The following is a 6,000-nucleotide window of genomic DNA, read 5'->3' as shown; positions in this document are numbered from 1 at the left end:
GGCATTATGGTCGGAGCAGGTATTTGGGCAGATTTCCACTTTTTTTTGTCTTGGGTGCCAGACCTCTAGTTATCCATATTTGGTCGATTCTTGTCCATGTCAGTTGGGCTTCAGAAAAGAATGTTCCTTCTCTTCCCAGGGGGTTCTTTCAGATATTTGTATTCCATTTGTAATCCAGGGCATGAGCCATGTGTGGTTATGGTGTGTTGAGAAAGAGTAGAGGTAATAAAAAGGACGAGCAGGGTGGGTATGGTGGTGGTCATTGTTAGTAGTGGGTGTTGTCAGGCTGTGGAGCTGTCAAAGTGTGGAGCTGTCAAACGGAGCTGTCAAACTGCAAAGCTGTCAAATGCGGAGCTGTCAAAATGCGGAGCTGTCAAACTGTAGAGCTGTCAAACGGAGGTGTCAAATGGGGGGCGTGTGTTTTACGGAGTTTGAGGCGAATTGGGGGTTGGTCGTCCTGGTCGGCTGCTGTGATGATTTCGGAGGTCCAATGGGCTGATGTATGTGGTGGGTCAGGTCCGGTCTGTTGGGCCCGATTCGTGCCCCGATCTGGTCCGGTCTGTTGGGCCTGATTTGTGCCCTGATCTGGTCCAGTCTGTTGGGCTCAATTTGTGCCCCGATCTGGTCCGGTCTGTTGGTCCTCCTCGATGTTGGTGTCGTCGTCTGTTGGTCGGCCTAGTATGTCATAGGCTGAGTCGTCTAACGTGGGTTCGGGTGGCGAAGCGGGTTTGCAGTGGGTGTGATGCAACCAGGCTGTCTTTTCTGCTACCTTAACAGAAGTTGGAGTGGTTAAAAGTACTTGGTAGGGGCCCTCCCGAGTGGGCTGTAAGGGTACCTTATGGTAAGTTTTCGCTAGTATCCAATCCCCTGGTTATACGGGTGGATGTTTTCGTCAAGGGGAATATTTTGGCTTGAGGCAGCGTATCTGTGTAGAAGAATGAGTTGTTTCTGGAGTTGTATTACATATTTAGTTAACTCTGACTCTCCCACCTCTAACTCTGATGTAGGAAATTGGGTATTATACACCGGGGAGGGTCTTCCGAATAGTAATTCATAGGGAGATAGTTTGAGGTTTCCACGGGGGCATGCTCTTAAGTTGTGGAGGACTAATGGAATGGCATTGACCCATTTGATGCCAGAGTCTTTACAAAGTTTTCCTAGCTGCGATTTAAGCTGTTGATTCATTCTTTCGACCTGTCCGGAGGAAGGTGGATGGTATGGGGTATGTAACTTCCATTTAACCCCGAGGGCGCTGGCAACCTGTTGGATTATATCTGATGTGAAATGTGAGCCCCTGTCGCTGTCTATGTGTTGGGGGACTCCGAAGCGGGGTATGATCTCTTGTAATAGAATCTTTGCGACAATGTGGGCAGTTGCTCTGCGAGTAGGGAAACATTCTACCCACCCGGTCAACTGGTCGATGATTACCAAAGCATGTTTGTAGCCTAGGCAGGGGGGTAGGTCTATGAAGTCTACCTGAAGACTTTCGAATGGGACAAAAGCCCATGGTCTGGCCCCTGGTGGGCATCTGGCGGTATGTTTTGGATTAAAGCTCTGGCAAGTATGGCAATTCTTTACGGCAGCTTTAGCGGCGAGAGCAAGACCTGGGGCATACCAGCAGCGTTGCATTGTGTCTATAAGCTTGTCTCTGCCCCAGTGGGTACATTGGTGTAGGACTCTCAAATGTTTGGGTACCCATAGTCTGGGCATTATGAGCCTTTTGTCCGGGAAATACCAAACACTATTTTCTAAGTGGGCCCCTTGTTCCTCCCATCCTTTAATCTCCTCTGGGGTCGCAGTTTTGTACATCTCTGTGAAATCCACGTCTGATAAAACCTGTGGTCCCTGGAACTCATTGTCTGCAGAGAGGGGCTGAATGGCTGCCTCCTGTGCTGCGCTGTCAGCACGTCGGTTCCCTGTCGAGACTGGGTCCCTGCCTTTCGTATGTGCTTTGCAATGTACTACTGCAATAGCTTCAGGAAGGTGTATAGAGTTCATGAGGCGCTGTACTAGGGAAGCGTGTGCAATTTGAGTACCTGCTGCAGTCAAGAAACCTCTCTGTAACCAGATTTGTCCGGTAGCATGCACCAACCCGAAACAATACTTCGAATCTGTGTAGATAGTGATCCTTTGTCCTGCTCCTAATTCACAAGCTCTGATCAGGGCGATAAGTTCAGCCGCTTGTGCACTGTATTTTGCATGGACAGGTCGTGCCTCTAAGGTCTCGCTATCGGTGACTATGGCATATCCACTTTTCCGTTCCCCTCCTACAACCTTGGAGCTTCCGTCGGTATACAAGATGAGGTCAGGCTCAGTTAAAGGGAGGTAATCGAGATCTTCCCGTGGTTTTTCTACATGGCGGACTATCTGAGAACAGTCGTGATGTGGGGTGCCGTCATTAGGGAGGGGCAGAAGTGTTGCAGGGTTGAGTGAATTTACTCTTTTTATGGTGACGTTTGATGGACTGAGAAGGATGGCCTCGTATCTATTTAAGCGTTGTATTGTAAAACGTTGGCATCCTTGCAAACTAAGGAGGGTAGCAACAGCATGGGGAACGTTCACAGTTAGATCGTGTACCAGGACAGTTTCTTGTGCCTTCTCTAGGAGTAGGGCTGCGGCTGCTACAGCTCTAAGGCATCCTACATTCCCTAGTACGGTGGTGTCCAGTTGAAGACTGTAATAAGCGACAGGCCTATTCTTCCCTTGGAAGGGTTGTGTAAGGACGCCTGAAGCTACTCCCTTATTCTCATGCACGTATAGAGAAAAGGGTAGTCTATAATCCGGGAGTCCGAGGGCAGGAGAGGACCTCAGTTCTTTCTTAATAGATTCAAAGGCTTCAAGTGCCTCTGCTGACCATTGTAGTTGGTCTGGGGCATTGTCGTGTGTCATTGCTGTAAGGGGACGGGTGAATTCTCCGTAGCGCGGAATCCATGCACGGCAGAATCCACTCATTCCGATGAAACCTCGGAGTTGTCTTTTAGTTTTTGGCAGGGGTAATTTGGTTATCGCCTCAATTCTGTCTGTAGTTAGTGCGCGGGTGCCCTCTCCTAGGATGTGGCCAAGATATTTCACCTCCTTTTTACAATACTGTATCTTTTTCGGGGATACTTTATGTCCCTTTTGTGCCAGTATGTTTAGGAGAGCTATAGTATCCTTTTTGCAGGATTCCAGGTCCCGACCACAGAGTAAGATGTCATCAAGTAGAGCCTCAGGGCTGAACCCCCTGGCAGAGTCACGTCTGATAGATCTTGGTGTAGTATAGATGAAAAAATTGCTGGGGACTCTACATATCCTTGGGGCAATCGGGTCCATGTTAACTGCCCTGTCTGCCAGGTGAAAGCAAAAAGGAATTGGCTTTCCGGATCTACGGGGATGCTGAAGAAGGCAGAGCATAGATCTATGACAGAGTAGACCACAGTTCCCTCCGGAATGGTGCTTAGGAGGTGGTGTGGGTTAGCGACTACCGCGTGTCGGGGGATGACAAAAGAGTTGATGAGCCTGAGATCCTGGACCAGACGCCATTTGACGGGATTTGTATTGGGCTTTTTGACGGGGAGAAGGGGGGTGTTGCAGGGAGAAGCGCATGGGACTAAAACTCCCATCCTCAGGAATTTGTCAATCATCGGGGCCAGTCCGTCTATTGCGTCTGGAGGAAGGGGGTATTGCTTAGTACAAGGGAAAGGTAGATCCTTTCTGTAGTTGATCTTGACTGGCACTGCGGACCTTAAGAGCCCTACGGAGGTTGACTCGGTTCCCCATAGGGAAGGGGAGACACTATTTAGTAATTCGGGCGGAAGATCAATTGTGGTATTATGGGCTTCCTGTAGGACTCCTTGAAAACTGAAGATGGATTCGTTTGGCATATGTAAATAAATCCCTTCTTGGCCACATTGTATGGTGGCGTTTAATTTACAGAGCAGATCCCTCCCCAAGAGATTGACGGGGCTAGACGTCAATAAGAATGTATGCTTAACAGATAGCGGTCCAACGGAAACCTTCGCGGGTCTGGAAAGAGGGTAGTTCCGAGGGATTCCATCCAGTCCCATTACGGTTCTGGTTTCTTCCCCGGGGGTCAAATGGCTGTTAGTGAGAGTGGAATAGGTGGCTCCCGTATCTAAAAGGCAATCGTAGGACTGTCCGTCGATTTGCATTGTGCAGATTGGGTCGGAAGATGATAGTTGCAAGATGGGACAAAGAAAAGAGAAAGAGGCGGGATCTGCTTCTAATTGTCAATGCGGTTGGTATTCGTCCATCACCATTTCATGAGCTGAATTGATGGTGCGGGTGGCCGGTTTAAAGGGATTCTGAGGATCTTGAGTGGGGTTCCTGGGTCTTGGTTGTGGAGGGGGAGGACCCGCACGATATTGCGTCTGAGTTGCGGGTTGAGTGTGTCCATATGAGGGGTTTGATTCTCTGGGTTTGGGGTAGACAGGTTCTTGATAATCTGGCCTGTATGTTTTTATGTCTCTGTACTCAGGCCTTGTAATTTCTGTTAGGAGGGGGCAAAATCTTCTTATGTGTCCTATTTCTTCGCAGTTGTAACAAACACACCGGTCTCGGGAGTCGGGTCCCCTTGTTTTGCTTTTGTCTTTGTAAGGGGGAACCCCTCCTGCATAGGCTAATACTCGCGGAGAGTCGGGCTTTTGATCTTTCTTTCTCCGCTCGTCTCTTGAATTAAAGACTGACTTGGCAATGGAAAGAATTTCGGTTATAGTCTTTCCATCATACCCCAGGTGTGCCTTTAGGGCTTTCCTTATGTCTGCCGTTGCTTGGTCCTTGAAGAAGCCTTTAACTATGACTTCATGTTGGGGGCTCTCCGGATCTATTCCACCCCAGGTTTTAATTGCAGAGACCAAGCGAGTATAATAGTCGGACGGGTGTTCTTCTGGCCCTTGAAGGACGGCTTGGACTTTTATCCAGTTTACGGTTCGCTGACCAGCAGCTTTGATTCCATCTAAGATGGCCTTTTTGAAAAAAGTTAATCCCCATACCCCGTCAGTGGTATTATAGTCCCAGTCCGGTTCGTTAAGGATCGTCTGGGCGGTTAGAGGGGCCATGGAGGCAGGTTGATTGGGTTGATAGTCCTCCCGAGTCAAGGCTTCCCCTGCTTTGGCTAATATCTCCCGTTTTTCCGCTTCATTAAAGAGGGCCCCAAGCAACATATGTACATCTGCCCACGTGGGGTTGTGGGTTGAGAAGATGGTAGCCACCTGGCAGTGACACTTATCGGGGTCGTCTCGCAGAGAGGGCATCTTGTCGGACCAATTCATCAAGTCCGATGTAAGAAAAGGCTGATGTGTGAAGACCATGCGGGGAGGGACTCCTGCCCTCACTGGTGGTATGGGCAGTGCCCTTAAAGGGAAAACGCCATCAATTTCCCCGTTTAGTAGGTTTTCCCTAGTTCGGGTTCTGCTGGAGACTGGTCCATCTGGCCCTCCATTAGTAAGTGGCCCATTTGGAAGGGTCGGCACATCTAAATTGGGATGGTTCTCCCCTGCCCTGGATGTACTGGTGGGGGGGTCTGGCCACGGCAGAGTCACTTCTTCTCAGAAAGGGATAGCGGCTGGAGTGTTGTTTCCTCCTTCCCCTGACCTGGTGTTCCCCGGACCTGTTGTCTCCTCCTTCCCCGGACCTGTTGTTTCCTCCTTCCCCGGACCTGTTGTTTCCTCCATTGTTTCCCGCCCTGGGTCCTGGTAACTGGGGTGCTCTTGGTTCAGGGTAGTAAAAAGGAACAAGAGTTCTATCCAGTTGTTCTTCTTGGGCCCTGATTTCATCATACGGGGGAGGTCTGGCCATTTTTAAAACAGCCATTTGGCGGACGATTTGAGCTTGCTGACGTTGAAATAGCTCGCGGGCTTCAACGAAGAGATTAAGGTAATAGAGCTGTCGAGGCTTCTTGTCGGCTAAATAGGACTTAAGTGCTTGCATTCTCACGAGGTTAAAGGAACCATGAAGCGGCCATTGGGAAAGTGGTTCCAGATGGTGGGTAAAAGCGACCCA

The sequence above is a fragment of the Podarcis gaigeae genome, assembly GCF_964106915.1.
Source record: "Podarcis gaigeae genome assembly, chromosome: 6".
Classification (NCBI taxonomy): Eukaryota; Metazoa; Chordata; class Lepidosauria; order Squamata; family Lacertidae; genus Podarcis; species Podarcis gaigeae.
Note: the sequence above shows the minus strand (reverse complement) of the source record.